Source organism: Xiphophorus hellerii, chromosome 2 (genome assembly GCF_003331165.1).
Source record: "Xiphophorus hellerii strain 12219 chromosome 2, Xiphophorus_hellerii-4.1, whole genome shotgun sequence".
Taxonomy (NCBI): domain Eukaryota; kingdom Metazoa; phylum Chordata; class Actinopteri; order Cyprinodontiformes; family Poeciliidae; genus Xiphophorus; species Xiphophorus hellerii.
In genome coordinates this window covers 32,227,086-32,237,804 of record NC_045673.1, presented here as the reverse complement: position 1 = coordinate 32,237,804, position 10,719 = coordinate 32,227,086, and the positions used below count along the sequence as shown (strand labels likewise).

The 10,719-nt window shown below is 36.4% G+C and overlaps 1 protein-coding gene across 5 annotated transcripts in view; it reads left to right on the top strand.

The window, feature by feature from the left end:
- The first annotated feature begins 1,544 nt into the window (after positions 1–1,544).
- Positions 1,545–10,719, top strand: part of LOC116709477 (suppressor of tumorigenicity 7 protein homolog) — a 52,693-nt gene continuing 43,518 nt past the window's right edge. For 3 of the 5 annotated variants that reach the window (XM_032548056.1, XM_032548031.1, XM_032548022.1), the window contains exon 1: positions 1,545–1,702. The gene's annotated coding sequence lies outside the window, so the exon portion shown is untranslated. The remainder of the gene's footprint in view (positions 1,703–10,719) is intronic. The other 2 variants (XM_032548048.1, XM_032548040.1) reach the window with 1 other exon arrangement.

The window sequence follows — 10,719 nt, the reverse complement described above, 5'->3', positions numbered from 1 at the left end:
GAAAAACTGAGAAAACCTCAAGTTAGCAGAGAAGAAGCTTGCTCCTTGGGAATAAGATATTCTTACAGTCTAATTGTCTATTAACTTTTAACTTCTATCAGGTAAATTAAGTCTTGTAAGGACTGAATTTGATCTGGAGTCTTTTGGAGTTTCCCTGAACGTTACATAAGACAACACTGGTGAGCTGGCTGGGTAATCCGTGACTGAGAAAATTGGCAACAATTTTCTTTGTTTACCATTTAAGAACAATCTTTTCGCTGGACAGACTTTAGTTTGGAAACAACCTCTGTAATTCTTTCCAGACTGAAGGGCAGTAAATGTTTCCTCTCTAAGATCATTGTATGTTTAATAGACATTCACACCTGCTGATTATCAGCTCTTGGCTGCTACTTTTGCTCTTAAACCCAATGTGGACAGTAGCTGTTTTTTTCCCACAGCTTTTTCCCCCTCACTTTGGCTTCGTCTTTGTTGAAAAAGTGGATAAATAATAGTTTGGAATCTGTTGTACTTTTTATGAAATTGAGATTGCATATTATTTAGAACCTGGTTATTATATATTAGCATGTAAAGCTGTATGTGACTGGAAAAAATCTATAATGATATGTAAAAAGAAATTAAATATATACTATATAGTCCAGTTAGTATAACAGTCCAGTTATACCATACTTTTTCGACGGGCTGTTTTTGATCCAAAAAGGAATTTCGAGTGTGTTTTATGAATAATCAAAGGCAACAGAAGCCTACACTAACAGGCCAGCATTTCAAACCTCGAAAAAGATATATATATATACACATATATACTGTACATACATACACACACACACATACATACATACATAAATAAATAAGTGGAAAAAAAACTATTTCCAAGCACTGTTTAGGTGAAATCACTCAATTAGGTTTATTCATATATTGTGCACAATACAGAGAGCTTGTAGGACAATCGGTAATGAAGCAGGTCTGGATGAAAAGCTCTGCCAGGCAGAGACACATATGAGTTTTATACCAAGGGATAAGGGATCCTAAGCATGGGAAACAGACTGGTTCCCATGCAGCTTTGAAAAACAACGTCCAACCTTGTACATGTAACCAAAATAGTTTTAACTTGGTGGGGATATACTGGAACTTAGAATAAACATATAGCAATACAACTAGCAGGTGTAACCTTATTGTAATTTTTCCACAGCACATACATATATATATATATATATATATATATATATATATATATATAATCCTTATTATATATGGCCTAAATCATCTGTTGTCAAGAAAGAGGTGGTAATTTTGGCAAAAACAATCTTAGCATATTTGGCAAAAAATGGCATAGTCATTATTTTATGAAGGTGACAAAATATATTTTTGAAATATTTAGATCTGGAATTTTTAAAGGAAAAGAAAGCAGGAATAATGTCAGAATGACATAAAATTCAAAAAGCGAGTCCAAAGTGACCTTTTTAAAAAATAAAAATAAAAATAAATAATTACAACAATGGTAAAATAGCGACATCTTGAGGCAGTGGGCGCTATTGAACCAATGTGAAAGCCCGGCGGCTGTCTGGTAACTGTTAGCTGACGTTAGCAGTGTAGCTCACTTTGCAGACACGTATACACACAGTTTAGACACATGTTGGAGTTACGCTGGGAGAAATGCTAAATCCGAATAAGGAATTCACCGGCTTTCCCACTCTCACGAATTAAGGTTAGCTCTCACACGCTGCTATTCTAATGTCTGTCCTATTAGAGTCATTCCCCGTGCCTTCGTTTTTCCTCGCTTTAGTGTAAGTTTTTACGCTTTCCAAACAGGAGGGAATTGATATTAGCTGTTAGCTAGCCGGGTAAGGTAAGGGGCGTCTTTTTAGCCAGGTAGAAGTTATATTTCCTCACGCGCGCAAAAATGTGGATTGCATACGGAGGAAGTTTCCAGTATAAACTCTCTTTCTTGCCCGGTGCTGTTAGCGAGCTCCATGCAGCAGAGCTGTGCATTGTTTTAAATGGTCCCCGTCATGTTTCAGGGCAACACTCTGTGTTCACTGTAAAAAATGGACTTATTATTTCGCCCACCTTTCTGTTTCCTCTTTTGAAAAGGAATGAACTCACGTTCAGGTCGTTTAAATGAAGCGCACGTCAGAATAAAGATTCCAGCTTTTCCACCTCTTGTCCCCTGTGGACTGGTCGGGTTTGATCTGGAAGTGCTGGGTCCAGCGTTGGCATGACTGGTCGTCTTGCTGTCACAGCAGCTGAGGATGGCTCTCCTGTGACCGTGTGCCGAGCATGGAAGAATGTGTTCCTTTTAGAAAGCCAGCTGGCTGGAGCAGGAGAGCCCGCAAGCACAAATTGACTTCCCGCGGTGTTGAATTCTCTTTGTGTGAGTGAACAAATTGTTGACTTGAAATCTTGAACAATTTCGGTTTTTGTAAGAGGTAAAATGTGGCGCGCGCCGTCTGTACTTACCTTGTCACTTCCTGAAGGGATAATGGTGCTTCTTCTGCTGTTTTCTGAAACAATCCGTGGAAGATCCCAAACATTATTTAAAAAGGGTATAAATCATTTTAAACATGACATCATCTAGTAAATGTTAATTAAACACAGATATTATTTTCTTTTTTCAAACCTGATACCTCGTTTACGTAGTTTTACTGTTTTGTGAGAAGAAGTTTCATTACTAAAAAAATCTTGTTGGTTGAATGAAAATAATTTATTTAAATCTTAATTTTAAATGAGAAAGTTTTCATCAGAAACTCTTAAAAGGCTAAAAAAAAAAGCATAGAGTAACTTACTTAAGGATATTCAACTGGAGGTATTGGAGGTTTATGGTAGAGGAGCACAATTCCTTTAATTTTGGGCTGACTGACAGACCCACCCACTGGGTTACACTGTTGCCAACTTACAACTTTTCAGACAAAAAAAAAATTGGTAAAGCCAAAATCGGAATTGGCAGGTGAGGCACCGATTGCCAGAAAGCTGCCATCGGTGTATTAATAACATTCAAATATGTTATTTGATGATCCACAGTTATACCTTGTTCACCCAGCTCAGGAATTCTCAGAGGTTTGTTGTACAATCGCTCCATCCTCGAAAAAGAACAGTTCAGATAAAGCAGCTAAAAGAAGCCTGTATGACTCTAGAGTGTGTCAAAACATGGATTCATGATTTTCAGATCATAAAAAATTATGAGAAGCTAAAGAAAACAAAAAATCTGTTAAAATTATGTGTGCTTTATTATCTCCTGGGCCCATAATGGAGTTTTGAATTGATTTTTGTCTTTTCATTAAGTTTTGTGCTTTTACCTGTTCAGATTTTACTAATAGTTGATGATTTTGTTTAGGTCTATAATGGATGCCACTGAAACTCATAGAAAACAGTCATTTAGCTCTCTAATCAGTAGCAAAGATTTATACTTCATCAGTTCAATACAGTGAGGGTGAATTAAAATCACAATTAAATCTGCTGAAAAATGGCTGTATTATTTACCTTTGTCCTATGTGAATGGCAGACTCTGATAGACACCTTGAATTGAGCCAATCAGAAGAATCCAACTGATAGCCTTCTCTCACTTCCCCTTCCTCTGCGACATTGTTTCTGGTCGTTTCTTCTCTTTTGGTGGTTTATCAGAAGTGGAACTGTGTGGGATTCCCCTTGACAATGTTTAGGACTTTATCTAATCCCACAAATGTTTCATTTAATTTAAACTGGGATGTTTTTTGTCTGCTAGGGAGCTTTCTGTTCCAGGTGATTGGACCGAAGTGTTTTCGTTGCCCTTCTTGTCACAAAGCTGTTAATGGCTCGCAGCCTTGTGGGCGTGGGTGTGTGTGTGTGTGTGTGTGCGCTGTTCTCATACACACTTGCAAACTTTGCAGCAGCAGCAGAACCGTTCTCCCGTGTCCTCAGCAGGCGGACAGGGAAAGTGTTCAATCCCTTAAGTAATAATATTCCTGCCAGGGAGCAGTAGCTCTGCTTCCATGCCATATTTATGTACTTTGAAGTGACTAAAACTGTTTTTTTTTTTCAGTTTGAATTGATTTAAAGAAAAAAAGAAAGCAATATTCAGCCATGATGGAAAGTGATTGTTTTTAAAATATGAGTAGTTAAATATATATTTTTTAGTACTTTTTATAATAATAAAAAAATCTCACAGCCAGAAAGTTTAGGTGATAAATTATAAAGATGTTTTTTTTTCTTGCATAATAAAATTATTGCTTTTATTGTTGTTGTTTTTAAAAATATTTTTCCTGCGGAACACTGAAAATGAAGACAAAGTAGTTTCCCCTAATGAACCGTCCCAATTGGTTACCAAGCAGAGATCAGTGATCAGCTCTTTATTCTTTCTTGCAAGAAACGGAACAGCAAGCAAACATGTCCAGTGTGTGATGAGTCTGGTCTGCTGTAACCAGACAGAGTCACTACGTACTAATCACAAAGTTTCTCAGCAGGAGCCTGGGAACTCTGGTTTCCAGCATTGTAACGCTTCATTGGGCAGACCCAACCTTGAACATAGAGGAGTCTCATGTTTACCTTCTGTGGTTCCTCCTTTAGTTCCAGCAGGGTGAAAACATAATGAGGCTCACATGAATGTGAAGACCTAAAGTAAACGCCTTTTTTGGGTTACAATCAAAAAATCAGAAGCTATGGTCTAAAATTCCACTAACAAGTACTTTGTGACTGCTGTATAAATACATTTCTCTTACTTACTAACTAGTAAATCTCCTGGATTAGCTTTCTTTTTTTTTTTCTTTCTCAGCAACCATCAAGGATTTTCCGAGTGAGCTCGGTGACGCAACACACCCAGCCACAGCCCTGGTTCACCGCAAATCCAGAGCAGACTGGTCACAAGTCTTTATTTAGAAGCTGAGCAGCAGCAGTGTGCTGGTAATGTGATCTCAGCGAGAAATGCCTGCTCTGCTGTACCTGCCCAGCTTGGTCCAGGCACAAGTCTCTTACCTTCTCCATTCATATCTGCTGAGGACAGCCACATGCCTGAGCTCTGATCATTTCTTCCAGTTTTTTTTTTTAAACTTTTTTTTTTAAATCACCTACTCAGGGTTCTTCAAACTAACACTGACGCTGTCACAGCTGCCTGTGGAATACGTGACCCACGGAGTTTGTGAAAGCTTGTGAAGCTAGCAAACACTTGAGGTTGCTAAGGGTTACCTGAAGAACCCTCTGAAGGTGAACTAAAGTTATGATTCAAAATTCATCTCACCTAATCTGACCAGTTTTATTTCAAACAAGGAGAACTTATGACTCTATTTATTTTGTTAAATGGATCAGTTTTGGACATACACCTCAACGCAACATTGTTGAGTTAAAAGTGTGTGTGTGTTATTTTTAGGTAGACGGGAGAAGAATAGCTTTTAGGTTTTACAAAGAAATAGTAATGGTGAATTACATTAATAAGTTATGGAGAAATTTAATGTACAAAAATAGTAATTCTCATAATCTCTAAAAACACGTTTTAAAGGATAAACTCTTTGTTTTTCCCACTGACTGGAAATATAAAGAAGCAAAGGCATTCTTTGTGTCTCTGATATTAGAATTTTTAGCATTAGTCAAATTAATTACACTTTAATTTTCAATTACCATGGGTTATTAAAGTAGTAAATTATTAATTACTTTAATTCTTTTCCACCACATTCTTCAGACTGGAGAAAGACTGGATGTAAAACATCTATCCTGGTGGATAAAACCTTACTAGAGCTGTTTTCATATTCATTATTTCAAACATTTAATGATTCTATTGATTTAAGTGATTCTTCATTTAACGTTTATATTTAGTGGCAGCTAATCATTTATGATGTAAAAGCCTTTCTGAATTTGTAAGTCAGCAGTTGGGATGTGGCCGTCGTGCGAGGCTGACGCCTGCGTTCAGAGGCAGGTGGCTATTTCCCCTCCCCGTCACTGCTCCCTGTTTTGCATACAAACACGGTTTAATGGATGGTATTTCCAGTGGCCTGCATTTAAATGCAGTTAGTATTTGACTGCCTGCACATATTTGAATCAATACAAACTCTGTCATGAAATGAACAAGAATCTGTCGGATAACAGACGCTCTCCAGGTGTGTTCTTTTGTTCATTTATTACAACTAGGATTTTTTAATACCAGTAATAGTTTACTGATATGTTGTTTTCTTTTTAATTGCTCTACACTTTTTCAGTACTCCTGCAACAGCATTGGATTGCTTTACTTAGTTTGACCCTTACATTATTTACTTACCGTAGTTTTATTGTAAGTGTAGTTTTTTTTTCTTTCTTTTTCAAATCTTGGCTTAAGATAAAACCAAGTCATCCATCAGGTTGTGTTGTGGAAAATTCAAATCCCTCTGACCCTCAATCACACCATTGCACTTCAGTGGTTATTGATGGCAACAGACCAAAGCACAAAAACATCAATAATATTGATATTTGTCACTTTGATAGTGCACATAAAATCAAACACCTGCCACTGTACTACAACATTAAGGACCATTGGTTGTATTAGCAGCCTAAAAGAATAATCTCAGCTTATTTTTGAAATTATAGGCACTATACTACTTAGGCATTAAACACATGTAGTGCATTAGGAGTTCAGCAGATACTTACATGTGAAGCCGACATTATGTACCTCCACAAAGGTCAACTTTGGCCGTCAACTACAGCCTCCTTTTGCTCTGCCATTAAGGTTGCTAACCAACAACCAGGTCACATCTACACGTGTGCATTAACAATAGTCATCCCATTGTTATATCCAACTTAGTGACTTTGCACTAAATTGGTTTTTAAAAAAAATTGGAGTCAGTAGGTCAAGTTTTTTAAAGATTAGCAATCGGCCAGAACACTGCAATCAGTGCGCCCCTAATTGGAACATCCCACCAACTTGCATTTTTAACCCAGTGGTTAAAGTTTTGATTTAATGTCAGTCTATCCTATACTTGGACAATAACTAGACAATAACCTTGTGAAAAGTTACAGTGCTTACAGCACTAGAAGAAAAAAAAACAACAGACAACTATAATATGATATTTTCTTTATTCTTTAATCTATTAATTAATATCATATCCTGAGAACAAGTGAGGAAAGTATTTTCCTTCTCCCTAGTTATAAGTCTGCACACATTTGTGGGGTTTTTGGTGGTCGCTTTAAATTTGAATTCTTCCACCACATTAATCCTGATTTCTCATCTGTTTATGGAAAAATAAATCCCTGATCTCAAAAATAATCCAGGTTCCCTTTGGGTCCACGTCCAACTTCTCTGTAAACGGAAATTTATCTGATTGAAGGTGCAGCGCAGCAAACATCCACGCAGTAGGAGAAAGGACATGTCCATAGCTGTGTGATTGTTATAACCGACAAAAGAATACTGCATATATTTGATAAACTACACATCAATTACTTCAGAAATACAACTCACTACATACCAGGACAACCATGGACAACTGTTCTCTTCCTACTTTGTGCTTTTTCTCAGCAAGCATCTCTTTGGAAATGATAATTGGTCCTTAACGGGACCAAGAATCTGATAAGTAAAATAGAGCGAATATTGCTAACTTTACAGTATTGAGCCCTCAGAGATCCTGTAGAGGAACTCTGACCTCTTTCCTGATCAGCTGTTGTGGCAACATTCTACTCTGTCCTGCAGGGGCCTGGTCAGGCCTCCAATAATAAGACCGTCCATCACCTTCTCATATTTCCTCTCGCAGAAGGATGGCCAGGCTCCTCTCCTGCTTATTTTTAGTTGCCTAGCAACCAGTGAAGGATGTCAGGGTGATACTTTATGATGGAAGTGGGGGCAGGGTGAGGTGTACATTGTTCAGGGATGAAATGCTCCTGAATGCTGTCCTACCGATGAAAAGCTATAATGCATTCATTTAAGGTCAGCATTGTGGCTTTTCTTTTTTAGCCTCATTCACCTGGCAGCACTTACAGTTTTTAAGGATTTACATCCTGATTGTGTTAGAAATTATAAAAGGCCCAGTCACCGCTAAGCAAAAGCCTGCGTGTATTTTGAAACATCCTTGCTTTAGAAAGAGGGTTTGCTTTTAGGCCTGTCGCAATAAGCAGTAAATCATGAAATAATTCGCATAATAAATTAAAGCAAGCTCAATAATTTCCTTTTGAATGATTCGTAGTTTTTTGTTTTTCTCTTTTTTCCCTTTTTCTACCAAAGACTTGATGACAAAAGTCCAGAAACATGGATAGAAACACGGTTAGTGTTGTAGCATTAGCTTTTAGCGATACCACAGCTAGCAGGTTTCATCCATCATTGCTTTTTTTCCTGTCGGTCTGCCTCATTGGGACGTTATCTCTGAGCAATGCTGTGTTTGCAGTTTATTGATTTTGACACAAATTAGTATCTTTGATTCATTTAATTTTCTGTTGGATTATTTTAACTACCCTAGATGAAAATAAGTATATTTTTCAAATAGCTGGTTAGACTACTTATTGTTTGGGGTTTATGTTATTGAGGACTGTAACTGTATGTGTCAAGTGAAATATATTTCCTCTTTATTTGCTGTACTGTGAGAAAATTCAAATTTCCCTCCTAACATATTTAACCTGCGTTGGCCATCTTGTTACAGCTGGTCACCTAAAACTATAATAAGAAGAGAACATTTGTTGCCATCCAAAAAACTGAGACTGCAGCATCCTAAAAACCATCAGTGAGTAGATTAAATATAACACTGATCAAATATAACAATTTAAAGCTGCTGAGTTTTCATGCCTGAGTTTTCTATGCCACTGATTTTTTGTGACGTTAATGTAGTACAGGACTGGAAAAAGCGTTAAAATTACCCCTTATTGGATCATCACTTTTTATTAGGCCTGTCACAAAAATAAAAAATTTTGGTGGACAATAAATTGTTCCAGAAGTTATTGTGATAAACGATAATTTGATTTTGAGACCATTCTTTAGTAATATAATAATAATAGCAAAAATAATAATGCAAGAACACATTCTAAAAGATCACTAAACTTTACATTCTAATGAACATTTAACACTGACACTGGAAGACATTTTAAATATCCAAAATAAATAAACAAAACAACCAATAAAATGAATTTTGAAGTATTTGTATACAAAATTGTCCTTTAAAAAAAGGTTTAGTTGAGACCAGAGCACCTGACTGACAAAGTCAAGTTTTAACTTTTAAAAACTCTGATATGCCTTTATACAGGAAGTAAACCCATTTTTTGTCTTAAGCTCAAGTGACAGAAATAACCGAAGAAGGAAAATGGTGGACTACTTTAAAACAAATGTTCATTTCAGTGCATGGAGTCAAATTATGGAACAGTTTGGATGAGGATTTGAAAAAGTACCCTACTTTAAACCAATTCAAAATACTTTATAAGAAAACACTTGAGTTAACACTGGGGAGAATGATATGTTTGTAAGTTATATTCTTAATTTTATATATGCGGCCATGAAAAGATTTATTTTGTAATTATTGAGAAAGGGGCAGGTTTTTATAAGTTTTTTTTCTTCCTGCTCCCTTTCACTCATGTAGATGAAGTGTTACAATGTTTTTGTACATTGACGATGAAATGTGTTTTGTTGAGTGAATAAACTTATTGATTATTTGATTACTATCACAAACAATCTATTTATCAAATCAAATCTTAGTTTCTTCACAGTATCTTAGAGCTGTGACTTTCTCAAAGTGGAAAATTCTCAAAGTGCAGTATAAATGTAAAAAAATCCTAGTATTCTTATTGTAAATTATTCTTTTTAGTTTGGTACACGCATTAAGTTTAGCTGTTTAGTTTAGTCTAGTTTATTTCCACTTCTATATAATGTGTAATGTGATGTGCTTTGTCTTTCTGCCCCAGGAACAAATTGTTCACTTGCTGCCATAAATCCCACCCACAGCTACAGTATGTATCATTGGAACAAGATAATCACTGTTTTCAACTTCATGTTCGAAATGTTACAATGGGCTGCTTGACACACACTGGACATAAAATTAAAATTAATAAAGTGGACTACATTATACTGAAAACTGAAACGGAGCGTCAGATGTGTCTTTACAGCGCAGCAAGAATACATGAGGGTTCTCCAGTTTGTTCCAGAAGGACAAAGACATGAAGAGAGAAAGAGCAGGAGGGTGGAAGTGACAAAAGAGCTGAAACCTCCATCCACACATGCTTCTATCTTCAGCAGCTGAGCTAATCTAAATGCTTTAACTCATTCACAGTCGGGGCCTGGAAAACACCCTCCCAATGAATGTCTGTTTCTTTAGCAGGCTGTTGTACAGTCTCACCACTGCAGCGGATCAGCTTGTCCTACTGCCACACAGGTGCATCATTATGCAAGAGCTAAGTCAAAGTTTTCATTCAGTCATCAATGAAAAACCAAAAAGGAAAAAAAACAGCAGTTATTTTCAGTGGTTTCACCACAAGCAATTAAGTTTCAGTTTGTCTGTAAAGATGGGGGAAAACCTGAACTCGCTAGCTGAGATGCATTGATGTAGAGTTTGAGCGTTGTACTTCATAGAGATGCTCTAACCACAGATGTCTGATTTAAAAATTATACAAACACTTTTTTTTTGGCCTATTTTTGGATAAATTAAAAGCTGAACTGTCCCAACAGTATTTGAAGTAAAATTAATAATTATTCCTCAAAGGAAAAAAAAAGACCTGACTTGAGCCTGTCGCAATAAGTTACTAAAATTTAAATGGCATAATAAATTAAAATTAGCTTAATTATTTCCATTCTGATGATTAGTATTTTTTTGAATGGAAATA